The sequence below is a fragment of the Plutella xylostella genome, chromosome 26 (genome assembly GCF_932276165.1).
Source record: "Plutella xylostella chromosome 26, ilPluXylo3.1, whole genome shotgun sequence".
In the NCBI taxonomy this organism is placed as follows: Eukaryota; Metazoa; Arthropoda; class Insecta; order Lepidoptera; family Plutellidae; genus Plutella; species Plutella xylostella.
In genome coordinates this window covers 7371315-7387375 of record NC_064006.1, presented here as the reverse complement: position 1 = coordinate 7387375, position 16061 = coordinate 7371315, and the positions used below count along the sequence as shown (strand labels likewise).

The window sequence follows — 16061 nt, the reverse complement described above, 5'->3', positions numbered from 1 at the left end:
TGGTAAATACATTATAAATCTATATATGTCATCTTTGTGTTTGCTCAATTGACTTCAAAATAATCAATCAAAGAGAAAGCGCCTGAATACATTGTACAGCAAATTGCGCAAAGAAGCCGTAAATTTATCGTGGTGTAATTAATCTCTCGGAGCACGTTGGTAAATGTGATGTATGTCTATAAGTTCATTGAAATATTCTCTAGCATCTAGTGCTAAAAGAATTTGGGTAGATTTGCTTGTTCTTCAAAATCATGAAAAAATTGTCGCTCATATTTGCGGTTATGTCGCTATATAATGTAATTGTGACGTAATTAATCTCTCGGAGCACGTTAGTAAATGTGTTGTATGTCTAGAAGTTCATTGAAGTATTCTCTAGCATGTAGTGCTAACAGTATCCCGCCACAATGGGTTATTTCTTCATAATCATGAAAAAATAGTCGCCCATATAGGAAAATATTATGTTATGTTAATCAAGTTAAAACTTGATAAGAACTAAATCTACCACTCATCGAGTGTATGTAATGGATAGACGATGGTATATAGATCGTAGCAATAACTACTTTATGTACGTATATGGTCAAGGGACTTCAAAATAATGAAAAGTGTAAGCATCTGAAATATGTATTAAGTAAGTTGTCGGCTAAGGAAGAAAGTGAAGGAATTTTTCACTAAAACAATTATCAGCACCTCAGCCCAGTTGGTTACAGCCTCGAACTAGATCCCTGTGGTCTGTGGATCGAATCTAACTAAAGCAACTAAAGATCTTTTTTTTTCTTTTTTTTATTTTAATGATGGTTACTTTTAAAAATACATACAGTAATGAATGTAACCAGTTATATTACAGACTTATTTTGGGTTCTTAATATGTAGGTAAATAAAAGATGCCAAGACAAATTTATTTTATTTTAAGTATACAAATCCACATTAGAAACTACATCAACACAATCATGTTAAATTATTTTATATTGTTATAAGTAGGTATGATTAAAATCACAATGATATTTCTAAATTTATTATTTATCAATCAGAATATGGATACAAGTAACAGTTAAAATCGATAGCTTGAATTATATCATAGCTCTTTTAAGTAAGAGCATACTTTATTAAATAAAACAGAATAAAATGTGATCTACTAATAAACCTAAACTTAAATAGAACCTATAAATATTAAAATATATATAAATAATATAATTGTTACGTTCACTTCACTCTCACTGCACTAACTCATTGTTACTACTACTCGACAACAGGTGTCGCTATTATTACCGCTACTCGGCAACAGATGGCGCCATGTGTCCAAAGAGTTAAAATAAATACAGCTGTTTTCATTTTTATAAACATACGTATTCTTTAGGGTTTTAATTTCTGTCTTGTTAAATATTCTGCTAATTCAATTATTAAACTACAATATTGGAAATAATTAGTACGCATGGCATTAATGAAGGTCAATGCGCATAGTCAAAACATTGCGCATTCGCATTCGAGTCGATCGACCTGCGAACGGAACGGAACTGTCAGTGCTAACAAGAGCCTCTTCGTTTCGTTGTGCTGTTTTTGGTGCTGAGTGTTTGTAAAAAGTTACTAGCTTTTGGTTTTGTTTTGGTGCTTGTGTACAATAGAATTACAGGTAAGTCAATACAAAACTTAATAGATAATATCCAATTTTTACATAGCATTGATAAGATCTTTGTAATTTCCCCCGGTTTAATTTTTGAGAAATGCCACATCAGTTTCGGCTATTGTGGTTATAAACAGTCATTCCCTTTCTTATATGACTGTCTCTGAATATGTAGGACTTGAGATATGTGTAGGAATTTGTTTACCTACGTTGTAAATGCTCCATCAATTCTGACTGTCCCTTTTAATTCCGTGCCTTATCATTAGCAAGCAATTTGTTCACCAACTATAAATACAGGCTACTCCCACTATTGTACCCATAGGTAGAAATACATTATAACAATAACATGCAATGATAAAAGATAGATAAATTATTTTTCATTATTACTTGCCTTATCTGGTAACCTGTATGATATATTTTGTTGATTATGTTTCTACCATTTCTTTTGGGATAGGTGTTGGTTTGTTTTATTTAACATGCTCTCGGTTTTATTTTCTAGTAACTGTTAAAATAAAACTTAGAGCTAAAAAGTTTTCTGGTAGTGATTCTAGGATTTTTAAAAAGTTGCCTATCCAGGTTGTCTGTTGATCAAAATCCATTTAGTAGTTTTGTCGTCACATTCGCTGGGTACTTCGACATGTCGATGTTGCATCGTCATCTTCACCCAGGTGATCTGTGGGCAAGAAACGATACATTAATAAATAGGCGTGCCAAATAAATAACATTGCTGTGTGAACTAAAAACTATAAAAGTTTCAGTTTTCTCGCATACAAAGTGGCGCCTCTAGCGGAAACTATCATGAAACTTTTGACAGATAATCTATGCAGGTGACAGAAGAAAACAAAAAAATTTTCGTTTACGTAAATTGCAAAACCCGTACTAGAGGCCCTGATACAGGATGTGCTGCACCATGATTTTATTTATTTGGCTTTCCTATGCATTATGCTGGTCTTCAGTTTCAATATCATTTAAATGACTTTATTGTTTTAAAATAATGTATTTCTACACTTACCTTCTCATTATAGAGGCATGGCCCGGGGGCAGCGGCGGTATTCCCGAAAAAATAGGAAAGCTGAAATTTAGAAGAAAAAAAATATTAAATAAAGATATAAGAAGAGATGTAAGAAGGCAAGCTGACAATGGGATGGTATGTCTGCAAAGCCAATCATAAAGAACCAAATAAACTGCTTATGGGCTTATGGTTATATTAAACCGATTGCATGTATATATTATGTGTAGAAGTTAGTTTTATTATTAATTTTTATTTATTTAACAAATTAGTGTAGGTACTTTGTGCCTAGGTTTACATCTTATTCTTTTAATTACTAGTTACAAACGTAGGTTAGGTAAAATTAATCGCAGCTTGCTTATAGGATAGGTGGGAAAGGGGGGGGGGGGGGGTAAATATTATATAATATGATTTTTATAAAAATATATATAAATAAATGCAATATAACTACTTTATCAATTTATTAGGTAAATAATATGCATTATAGGTAATCTATAATTTTGTGCTCACAAGAGAGTTAACTTTATTTTTAAAGGACGGTTTTGAGAGGTCAAATAAGTCTAATTCACTGAAGTGTTTATTATATGTCCGGGTTATTCTAGTCAACACCGTGTTCTGTGCGTAGTTAGTCCGACAAAGCGGAACATGCAGCAGCGGAGTGTGGCGCGTGCGGCGCGCGGGCGCCGCCAGCCCCACCTCCCGCAGCAGCGGTGGGCAGTCCACGCGGCTGCGCAGCACGTCGTGAAGGAACATCATGTCCGATACGATACGACGATTATTAAGGGTCTGCATGTTGAAGTGATGACAACTACTCTCATAGGAATCAAAATACTTCCGGGACTTGTAGTTAAGATGGTTCATAAACTTTTTCTGGATCCTTTCTATTTGGTGATCGTACGTGATATACTGGGGAGTCCAGATACAGGAGGCATATTCGAGAATGCTACGGACATAAGCGTTATATACCATTTTGATACTGTCAATATCTTTGATAGGCTTACATGCTCGTATAACAAAGCCCAGGTTTTTGTAAGCTTTGTCTGTGATTATATCTATGTGTTGATCCATTAGTAGTTTACTGTCGAAGTATACACCCAAATCTCTCACCAAATCTGTTTTATCTATAATAGTATTTTGTAGGCTATAAGGAAATTTAATCGGGGCACGTTTACGAGAAAATGATATAGTTTGACATTTATTAACATTAACTTTAATCCTATTTGTTTCGTAGTATACTGACAATCGATTCAAATCGGCCTGTAAGTTATGACAGTTAGCTTCAGTTTTTATGTCCAAGAAAATCTTTGTGTCATCTGCGTACATAAGGAATTTCGAGTGTAAAAAGCATGTGTAGATATCGTACAGGTAGACGTTGTAAAAGAGTGGCCCTAAATGAGATCCCTGGGGAACTCCGGAGGGGATTTGCACAAAGTCAGATTTGTAACCTCCCACGACAACTGCCTGAGATCTGTTTGAGAGGTATGACTCCACCCATCGAAGGAGATCGCCGTGTATGCCAAGGTGCCGTAACTTACGCAGCAGTATGACGTGGTCCACACGATCGAAAGCCTTTTCGAAGTCTGTGTAGACCACGTCAACTTGGCTATGATCATCCATTGCTTTTATTTTGAACTAGCTGTTCCCGCGCGCTTCGCTTCGCCTTAAAAAGTTTTCCCGTGGGAATTCCGGGATAAAAAGTAGCCTATGTTCTTTCCCAGGGTCTAAACCGTATGTATACCAAATTTCATTCAAATCCGTTCAGTAGTTTTGGCGTGAAAGAGTAACAGACAGACAGACAGACAGACAGACAGACAGACAGACAGACAGATATATATCGTCTGCCCTGCGTAAGTTCACTACTAATTTCACGGTGGTGATGGGAGACTTTAATGCGAAACTCGGAAAACAAGAAGGCGGCGAAAACCTGGCCGTATCAAAACTGGATCACCTGCCGGAATGGCTGGAAAAGTGGTGGGCAACGTGGGCACCGAGATGTTGTCCGCCGCACCTGGCTAAGAAGCTGCAACTCCGAAGTCATTTCGTCTCAGTCAAGTACCTGGGGGTGGCGATCGAGCGCACGCTCACCATGAGTGTGCAAGCGGTCAACTCAGTCTACTAGGCGAAGGCCGCACGGGCTATGCTCTGTCCCATGTTGGCTTCCCGACTCCCCCTGCGCAAGAAGCTGAGGATCTTTAAAACATACATGCGTTTCCGTATTACCTACGCTGCTCCGGCGTGGTACGCACTATGCTCGATGACCAACTGCAAGAAGCTCCAGCTACAGCAGAACCTGACTCTGAGGGCCGTTCGGGGTTGTATGAACTTAACTGAATGTGTTTCGAACCATAAGGTCTGACGTGAAAATTTGACCGCATATAAGTAATATTTAGTTGGACAAAAGGGTACGTTATTGATATGGGACGAACTATTTTCAGGTATTTTTGAACTGTTGTTTACAACCGACCGTATATAAAATAACATTATTTTCATATTTGTACAGCCATAACGTCTGAAATTATAAAAAGTCCGTATGGTTCCAGTGTACTGTGGATATGCGACCACTTTTAGGAAAATGAAGTTTTGAACAAAAAGAGATAGAGATACGTGTGTTAGACTAAAAGAAAGAAGGATCTTTAAAAAAGTGATTTTCGCAAAAATTTTACATCGGCCCTAATGGTTCTGATGTCGAGAACTATGTTCGACGATTCCGGATTCTCTCGAAGAATAACTTTATTGCGAAACCTGAAATCAATTCGTCTGGACACCAGCGAGTCAATGACGAATTATACAATACAATACAATACTCTTTATTTGCACCAAAATAGATCAACATACAAAATTAAACTTAAAAATAAAAACAGATTAAAAAGGCGGCCTTATTGCTTATAGCAATCTCTACCAGACAACCTTATTTATTAATTATGAATTAGTTATGTGACGCTAATCTAATAATGGAAACGGCGCGGCGTAGAAATTGTCTGGAACAGGTTTTAAAGTGGATGACGAGTGGATTGGATGCCTAATACTAGCGGGTTTGCCAAAAAATACTTCCCTATGATAATGGTAATAGAAAATTCGGGAATCACCATTACGGGTGACGTAGTTACAGAGTACATTATGACGTAGTGAAGACAAAGTTGATAGATCTTGCAGTAAACTACAATAGTACCGAGCTAGGAAGTGCTTTTTTGAGCAGAGAGTAGCACAGTCAACAATATAAGGTTTGCAGCACTGCTAAGAATAAAATTCACAGCTTAAATATAACATTTCGTAAAGTTTTCAAGAACAGGGGTATCAATATTTACAATATAAATAAATACACATGCAATGTCATTACATGATACTGGCAGAAATTGTTGGCACACCCGACAGATTGCCATAAAAATGCCATCATAGCGGCAAGATGGCGGCGAAGCAGATCATCAGTTGGCAGCAAGTGAAGAAAACTAATGCCTTATTATTATGCCTGTATTCTGTGAAGGAAAGCAGTCTCGTCTGCCATTTGGTCACAACGGTGCAAGGAGCAGTGGACCCCTGGATGTAATAAACATGCCGATGTCTGTGGGCCAATGGAGATTGGAGGATCCAGGTATTTCCTAGTTTTTGTTGATGACTATAAATCTTGATATAATGATTATAATATTTCATATTATCCTTTATCAATTAACCATTATTCAGTTTAAACGCTTTCTCATCTCTAATCATCAATTCATCACATTTCAAACTTTGGATTTGCTATCCAGTCAGCCAACAGTGATTATAAACTCACTGTTCTATCATGCATTGTCCCCAACATAACATCTTCAATGCCTCATTTCCGTGTCAATGTACAGGACATCAACATACCATCTCACATTCAGCTTGCCGATGCTTCAGCGAACCTAGAAATATAGATATTTTACTTGGGTGTGACATCATGTTTCAGATCCTACTGCGTGAGAGACTGCCAGTGATACCAGGTCAGCTGTTTCTACACAACACTCAGTTCGGCTACATTGTTGCTGGCACTGCACCATTGAACAGCGAGGGATGTTCATCACTACCAAGTAACTTTTGCAAGTCAGTATCTGAGGCTGTCTCAACAGAGTCTTTAAATAGGAAAATAGATATGTTCTGGGAATGTGAGCAGGTACCTGAAAAAGGGAACTATATTCCTACTGAATTAAATCCAGCTGACTGTCTGTCAAGAGGTGTAGATCCTCACAGTCTACTGAATAATCAATTTCATGAAATTGAATTCAAACATAGTGTAGAATCAGTAAATGTGCTTCAGAACTTACCTGAGTTAAAGTGTGAGGCTGAGAAAACAAATATGATACATGCTGTATATAGATACATGCAATCGGTTTAATATAACCATAAGCCCATAAGCAGTTTATTTGGTTCTTTATGATTGGCTTTGCAGACATACCATCCCATTGTCAGCTTGCCTTCTTACATCTCTTCTTATATCTTTATTTAATATTTTTTTTCTTCTAAATTTCAGCTTTCCTATTTTTTCGGGAATACCGCCGCTGCCCCCGGGCCATGCCTCTATAATGAGAAGGTAAGTGTAGAAATACATTATTTTAAAACAATAAAGTCATTTAAATGATATTGAAACTGAAGACCAGCATAATGCATAGGAAAGCCAAATAAATAAAATCATGGTGCAGCACATCCTGTATCAGGGCCTCTAGTACGGGTTTTGCAATTTACGTAAACGAAAATTTTTTTGTTTTCTTCTGTCACCTGCATAGATTATCTGTCAAAAGTTTCATGATAGTTTCCGCTAGAGGCGCCACTTTGTATGCGAGAAAACTGAAACTTTTATAGTTTTTAGTTCACACAGCAATGTTATTTATTTGGCACGCCTATTTATTAATGTATCGTTTCTTGCCAACAGATCACCTGGGTGAAGATGACGATGCAACACCGACATGTCGAAGTACCCAGCGAATGTGACGACAAAACTACTAAATGGATTTTGATCAACAGACAACCTGGATAGGCAACTTTTTAAAAATCCTAGAATCACTACCAGAAAACTTTTTAGCTCTAAGTTTTATTTTAACAGTTACTAGAAAATAAAACCGAGAGCATGTTAAATAAAACAAACCAACACCTATCCCAAAAGAAATGGTAGAAACATAATCAACAAAATATATCATACAGGTTACCAGATAAGGCAAGTAATAATGAAAAATAATTTATCTATCTTTTATCATTGCATGTTATTGTTATAATGTATTTCTACCTATGGGTACAATAGTGGGAGTAGCCTGTATTTATAGTTGGTGAACAAATTGCTTGCTAATGATAAGGCACGGAATTAAAAGGGACAGTCAGAATTGATGGAGCATTTACAACGTAGGTAAACAAATTCCTACACATATCTCAAGTCCTACATATTCAGAGACAGTTATATAAGAAAGGGAATGACTGTTTATAACCACAATAGCCGAAACTGATGTGGCATTTCTCAAAAATTAAACCGGGGGAAATTACAAAGATCTTATCAATGCTATGTAAAAATTGGATATTATCTATTAAGTTTTGTATTGACTTACCTGTAATTCTATTGTACACAAGCACCAAAACAAAACCAAAAGCTAGTAACTTTTTACAAACACTCAGCACCAAAAACAGCACAACGAAACGAAGAGGCTCTTGTTAGCACTGACAGTTCCGTTCCGTTCGCAGGTCGATCGACTCGAATGCGAATGCGCAATGTTTTGACTATGCGCATTGACCTTCATTAATGCCATGCGTACTAATTATTTCCAATATTGTAGTTTAATAATTGAATTAGCAGAATATTTAACAAGACAGAAATTAAAACCCTAAAGAATACGTATGTTTATAAAAATGAAAACAGCTGTATTTATTTTAACTCTTTGGACACATGGCGCCATCTGTTGCCGAGTAGCGGTAATAATAGCGACACCTGTTGTCGAGTAGTAGTAACAATGAGTTAGTGCAGTGAGAGTGAAGTGAACGTAACAATTATATTATTTATATATATTTTAATATTTATAGGTTCTATTTAAGTTTAGGTTTATTAGTAGATCACATTTTATTCTGTTTTATTTAATAAAGTATGCTCTTACTTAAAAGAGCTATGATATAATTCAAGCTATCGATTTTAACTGTTACTTGTATCCATATTCTGATTGATAAATAATAAATTTAGAAATATCATTGTGATTTTAATCATACCTACTTATAACAATATAAAATAATTTAACATGATTGTGTTGATGTAGTTTCTAATGTGGATTTGTATACTTAAAATAAAATAAATTTGTCTTGGCATCTTTTATTTACCTACATATTAAGAACCCAAAATAAGTCTGTAATATAACTGGTTACATTCATTACTGTATGTATTTTTAAAAGTAACCATCATTAAAAGAAAAAAAAGAAAAAAGGTCTTTAGTTGCTTTAGTTAGATTCGATCCACAGACCACAGGGATCTAGTTCGAGGCTGTAACCAACTGGGCTGAGGTGCTGATAATTGTTTTAGTGAAAAATTCCTTCACTTTCTTCCCCAGCCGACAACTTACTTAATACATATTTCAGATGCTTACACTTTTCATTATTTTGAAGTCCCTTGACCATATACGTACATAAAGTAGTTATTGCTACGATCTATATACCATCGTCTATCCATTACATACACTCGATGAGTGGTAGATTTAGTTCTTATCAAGTTTTAACTTGATTAACATAACATAATATTTTCCTATATGGGCGACTATTTTTTCATGATTATGAAGAAATAACCCATTGTGGCGGGATACTGTTAGCACTACATGCTAGAGAATACTTCAATGAACTTATAGACATACAACACATTTACTAACGTGCTCCGAGAGATTAATTACGTCACAATTACATTATATAGCGACATAACCGCAAATATGAGCGACAATTTTTTCATGATTTTGAAGAACAAGCAAATCTACCCAAATTCTTTTAGCACTAGATGCTAGAGAATATTTCAATGAACTTATAGACATATATCACATTTACCAACGTGCTCCGAGAGATTAATTACACCACGATAAATTTACGGCTTCTTTGCGCAATTTGCTGTACAATGTATTCAGGCGCTTTCTCTTTGATTGATTATTTTGAAGTCAATTGAGCAAACACAAAGATGACATATATAGATTTATAATGTATTTACCATCGTCTATCCGTTATTTACACACTCATGTGGGTAGATTTAGTTGTAATTTTTTTTTTAATGAATGACATTAACTTGTAATGTAATTAATCTGCCGGAGCACTCTGAATGGTGTAATAGTAGTTAGTAAGTTAATTGCAGCATCCCCTAGCATGTAGTGATAACAGAATTTTGCTACTTTTTCTTATTTCTTCATAATCATGAATAATATTTGGCCGTATTGAGTGTCCTTATAATTAATAATTTTGACTAATTTCGAGCACACTGTTAAATGTGTAATATGTATATAGGTTCATTGCAGCATCCCCTAGCATGTAGTGATAACAGAATTTTGCTACTTTTTCTTATTTCTTCATGATCATGAAAACAAATTCACTCATACAAAAAATTTGCTTCTGCTGCTATGTTCACGGCGGTTAGCACTGCTACGATGCCTACGGCGTAGCATAGTTTCAGTGCCGATATATGATACAACTGAAATTACCAGGCAGTGTACATGTAGGCACATAGTGTTCATAGTGTACACATGTGTAGTATATAGTATATGCTATAGCATTTACGTACTGCTGTAATTTTTTGGGTGGGCGATAATTAAACAAAATGAATGAATGAATGAGTGTGTATAGACCCTTACATATCTAGATGGTTTCCTTCACTTCAGGAATTCAGCACAGGCCGTAGTTTTTGGGTTGTTGCCAAAGAAAAGCTACACAAGTCATGCAAACGAAATCTGGCGAAGCCTACACACAGCCTTTTCCTTTATCTATCTGTGACGAGAATTTAACGGGCTTGCCACAAATTAGACACACTTTATACTTAGCGCTGTCAAATACGTTATGGATAATAATAATATGTCTACTATACCGGTTACAAGCGCTATGTGACTCCACAGGCAAAAAAAGTAGTCTGGAATTTTGAAATTCTGATTTCATTTTCGGGTTTAGATATACCATGCTGCACATGTAGCTTTCGGCTGAATATACCCTTTTTGCAACATCCTGTATAAAAAATAGGCTCGTTGATAAAAAAATAATAAAAAAAACTGCAAATCACAAACGTTCACAGACAAATTTCGACTATGTTAAATTAATACGAATACCTTATCCAACCTAAAGTAGCCTTGTCCTAAAGTTAGAAACCTAGTTAAAACAGGGTCTAAGCCCTAGAGGATACTGCGGCAAAGGTTGATGGTAAATCATATATTACTATGTACATAATATATGTAAAACATAGTTGAAGTTAGCCAACTCTTTAAATAAATAAACAGTTCGAATCTTGTTCATATTGGTTGTTACGGTCAAAGTTACAAGTTTGGCATATGTGTTTGATGGCTATTGAAGTATTAAATCACTTATGTATATTATTGTAGAGGTATAGTTTTGATTTTTATTACTATTGTACACCTAGACAAGCTCCTTACCACCACTTTACATTAGCAATTAATTATCCTTAAGAAGCATCGCTTATCTTTCATAACTGACATAATTAACAACTTAGGCTAATGAAATGATACACGCGTATCAACCTACAAAGCTACTGTAACTGGAAAACTGTCTTCTAAGATACAGGACCCTGTCCTAGTTTAAAAGACAGAGTACCAGATCCAATGAAGGCAAAGTGTATTTTAGATGTTAAATAAATATAAGATCTGTATAATGTTACATGTTTATAAATAAATATATTTTGAATTTATATTTTATACCTGACAATTTTTTTTAATTTTCCATGTTATCCGAGTTCATTTGACAAAATTCCACACTATATTTTTATATAAAAAAAAACAAACAATCACACCTTGTACTAATGTACTCCCTTGCGGGGTAGGCTGAGGTGCATTGCTGCACCCACTTTTCGCCAGAGTGTTATGTTAGTCCCAAAGGGGGCGGGCCTCTTGCCATTTTACGGGCACATCCAAGACCCGAGAACAAATATCTATTCGATCGGGACCTTCGGCTCAGTAGTCAGGGTCACTAACCACTACGCCATTTGGTCGGTTGATTTTATTATACGTAATCAAACCAATAAAAGTCAAAGTGAAGCTTCCAGAAAGTTGTTAGCAGATACCCTTTAATCACTTAATATAAGAAATTTCTCGCCCTTTTACCTTTTCATAAAGTTCAAATTAGTCTAAATGAGTGGCCCTTTACAAGTTAAAACATCAAACAAAATGTTATACCCGTAATATATGAAGATGTTTTAGATGTTAATTTAGTCAAAAAAAACAAATTTGGTACTTTTTTCAATAATAAAATAATAAATGTACTTACATCACATATATCATTCAAAATAGCTTTTGACCTATTCGAATTATCACAATATTATAGTAATTAATAATTTACCAGCCTATATCTATAAGGGTTTTGCGTTTGGACAACGGCGACACTAGTACAGTACAACGGGTGTTTCGCTTGCGAGTCACCTCTCAGTAACCCTTTGGGGTCCACAGTCGTGAGCATAAATATGTAAGTATGTATGTATATCCTTAAATGTAGAGCACTCTCTTTGTAAGGCAAAGGTTTATTAGTGAACTATATAGAACGATATTGAAATATATATAAATTTTATATTTTACACCTTAACTGTATTGCCACACAAACTTGAAAATGTATTTAACAAGTATTTAAAACCATATTTGGCCGATTTATAAAGCGTTTGACACCGCTAAATATCTGTTAAAAACTATCTAAGTTTTTGCGGTATGGCGTTTAAATTTTTAAACAAAGACACGCGTGAAAATATTTTTCTCTTACAATTATATCATTACCATTTTCCTTCCTGAGTCGTGGCACAGACTGTGCGAGACAGAATGTAACTGTCCAATTAAGTACAGTTAGCCTCGAAGCGACGTTGAACTTTTTAACATTCAAAACTAAAGAGCAGAACACATCGCGTCGACTTTACATACATTACTCTGGAGGGTTACTCTATACTGACGAGAAACGAACGAACTAGAGCTGTCGTGCAATCGGCACGTTTAATACAACGAGATAGAGTCGTGGCTCGCGCAGCAGCGCTCCGTAACTTAGTATTTTGTGATATAGAGTGACCCCTTTGCTGGGTCGAGTTCTATGCAAAGTCGCTGAAAGTCGCTGAAAGCCGCTGAAACCGGACCGGCCGTTTAACTTCGGTAGAATTCGGAATACTGGTGAAATGTACGGGTGTTGGAACCTTATCGTAGGGATGCGTTTGGTATTCAATGTGCGAGTAGGTAGGTACTTCATTAACTAACTGTAGCAATATTTTTGTTTTGATTGGTGGCAAGGAAAGACGAATGGGGCAGAAAAAGTAAGTATCATATAGCTGTGGTAGCAACATAAAAAACTGTCCTAGTAGAACTTTACCTAATATTATTAAACCAAAAAAATGTACCGTTACAAAGAATTTATGGCAAAAATTATGTTTAACATAAATTATAACCTACAACTACAGTGACTCGAGATATTCATTACTGCGTGTTACGGCTAGATGCTTCATTACGAAATTCATATCATATCAATGTCAAAATAGAGATACACACCAATTATTGTTATTATTAACTTATCTGTTATTTTATGTTACATTACTGTTGTATGTTATATACAAGTACATTATTGTTTTTACTATAACTGAACCTGATAATGTTGTTTTGTATTTGTTATGTGTATTTTATGAGTTAATAAATGATGTGTCTATGTCTAAAATATATAAATACCTCATGTTTTATCGTCATTCGCTGATGACTCTAGAATGATATTCAGTCAGCTCTCCTTTCGATCTTAAATCTGGTAATAAAACTACACTACACCTCTGAACTCAGCTACTCGCGATTAAATCAGTTTTCTCAACTAAAGAAAATAGTAAACTCTCCGTCATCCATCACGGTAAGGTTTAGAAGCCTTCCCATTGGCTGATAAGTTGACAACTTAATAGGAACAGCTGCCACCAGTTGTTAGTTCGCGACTAAGATGAATAGGGCCGCACCGACAATGCTGCTGAAAGCTTAGCTTATAGTTAGAACTTAAATTGTTACGAAAAGAATATTAAAAATATACGTACAAGATGGAGTGTCACATAAAAAAACGAGGCAAAAACCTGTTTGCATTTTGCTATGAAACTGTTTTAAGTTCAACCTAATGACAACCATTATACCAATGAATAAAGTCACAAATCTTCCAACCTAACTAATTCAAAATACGCACTCACACACGCACTCACGCCTTGTACTAATGTAGGTACTCCCTTGCGGGGTAGGCAGAGGTGCATTGCTGCACCCACTTTTCGCCAGAGTGTTATGTTAGTCCCAATGTAATAGGGGGCGGGCCTATTGCCATTTTACGGGCACATCCAAGACCCGAGAACAAATATCTGTGTTTAAACAAATATCTGCCCCAGCCGGGAATCGAACCCGGGACCATCGGCTCAGTAGTCAAGGTCACTAACCACTACGCCATTCGGTCGTCTTCTCTTCAAAATACGATAATTTATTATTTTCATTAACTAATATCCCTATCCGCCAACTGCGTAATATCCACTATAAATTCTTATTTGTGTTCTGTTAAATCAATTAAGTATTCTATTCTATCCCATTTCAAAAAATGAATCATCCGTGTACCCCACAGTTAACGATACAGGGTGATTTTTTCCACACAACAGCAGACATTATGAAAGCATTCGCTGTAACAGTTCAGCTATACACAGGGTGTTCTCGAGTGGACGAGTCACGGTACGTTTCACCGCTTGTTAGCTTTGTGTGGCATGATGTAAGGCAGGGGTGAGGATATATCTACTAATCTATGTACTTCAATGGGTATATAGTCATACCCAAGTAGTATACATTATATTTTTTAATTTTACATTTTGTAGTTAGAATACTGATATGGACTTTTACACCTGAAATAAAGATAGTATGTGTTGATCATGTTGTTGTGACTTTTAATAGAAAGTCAACACATCTGTTCACACTAAAACAACAAATTCAACATACTCGCATAACGATTGAGCTGCTGAACAGATTTTGATAAAAAATGGCTTCTGGGTATCATCCTAAAAAAACAAATCAAATATCGGTTCAGCCGTTTTGGAGCTACGCTACCACAGACAGTTACACACATTCACAGAAGCATTAAACTCCCCTCTTTTCCGATAGAGATTAAAAAGGTAGTTACATTTTATACTTCGATAAACAGCGGACAAAACAGCGGAGATTGCGATGGCTGGGGCATGTGCATCGGATGGATGCCACTCGTTTACCAAGACGTACTCTGCTAAGCCAAATCGCTTTCGCTAAGAGAAAGGTGGGACGTCCAATGCTACGTTTCAAGGACTGCTGCAAGCGCGACATGACTTCCTTTGGAATCGATCCTGACACATGGGAGACTGTGGCGCATGACAGATCGAAATGGCGGAGCGTATTAAAGCAGGGAGTTAAAAAACACGACGAAGTCTGGCTAAACAATATAAAGCGGAAAAGACTTCGTACAAAGGAAGTACCTTGTGCGATTTCGCAATTCACCTGCGATCTCTGTGGGAGAAAGTGTGGTGCCGCGATTGGACTTTACAGCCACAGGAGGAGATGTGGTGTGCCATCCTCCACCTAGTGCCTCTGCTCTGGATATGCTGTAACTATCATCTGTTAAGATGCTGTGGCCACTGATGATGATGATGATGAAAGTAGCTTTTGAAATAAAACAGCATGTCATAGAATGCGAATCACCTTAGAAAGATAAAAATACCGAAGAATTCAAAACTTAAAGTTCGGATGCAAACTTTTTAAACAATACTCCATACAAGCATCTTGTGGAATCGCGAGATCGCAGTTCCGAAGTTAGCAATGTTAGCATTTATTGAGCAAGTGTCTGATGCAAGAAGGCAATAATAGTTATAACACAATGTACTGAAGTTAACCGTGGGATCGATTCTGCTATCTAATAACGTCACAATGGTGTGTAGGCTGTTTGGGTACATTTTAGGTACGTTTTCGCCTGTTTCTACATACCAACGAGATGCAAATTAAAAAATAAAACTTGCCATAGGATCAAAATATAATTCGGTGAATGAACATAATACTAATCGCAGTCTATTTTTTTATCGGTCTAACAAGGCTAAATATAGGGGCGTGATTATTGCATTTGTCCTAGAACACCCAAGACCTGAAAACAAATACACATTGCACTGGCGAAAAATGATAAAGTTCGACGTGCTATGGCCGTTCCATAATGTCACTGCAACTTTGCCGAATGAACTCAAATCCCTAAATATTAATATTTTCAAGAACAAATAGTATA

General features: G+C 36.1%; 1 protein-coding gene and 3 long non-coding RNA genes across 6 annotated transcripts in view; 1 reads left to right on the top strand and 3 right to left on the bottom strand.

Annotated features, from left to right (window-relative positions):
* The window catches only part of LOC105379986 (alpha-2A adrenergic receptor), a 393199-nt gene that overhangs the window by 89823 nt on the left and 287315 nt on the right, over positions 1-16061 (bottom strand). The gene's annotated exons all lie outside the window — the stretch shown is intronic.
* LOC125490650 lies at positions 883-2772 on the bottom strand. Its single transcript, XR_007267801.1, has 2 exons — positions 2631-2772; positions 883-2291 (listed from the first exon to the last, which is right to left on the bottom strand). It is a non-coding gene; the product is annotated as an uncharacterized LOC125490650 (long non-coding RNA).
* On the top strand, positions 6075-8921 carry LOC125490649. Its single transcript, XR_007267800.1, has 4 exons — positions 6075-6216; positions 6553-6686; positions 7114-7173; positions 7513-8921. It is a non-coding gene; the product is annotated as an uncharacterized LOC125490649 (long non-coding RNA).
* LOC125490651 lies at positions 6396-8316 on the bottom strand. Of its 2 annotated transcripts, none has more exons than XR_007267803.1 (3): positions 8177-8316; positions 6908-7160; positions 6396-6508 (listed from the first exon to the last, which is right to left on the bottom strand). It is a non-coding gene; the product is annotated as an uncharacterized LOC125490651 (long non-coding RNA). The 2 variants fall into 2 exon arrangements; XR_007267802.1 differs by having other exon boundaries at positions 7039-7160.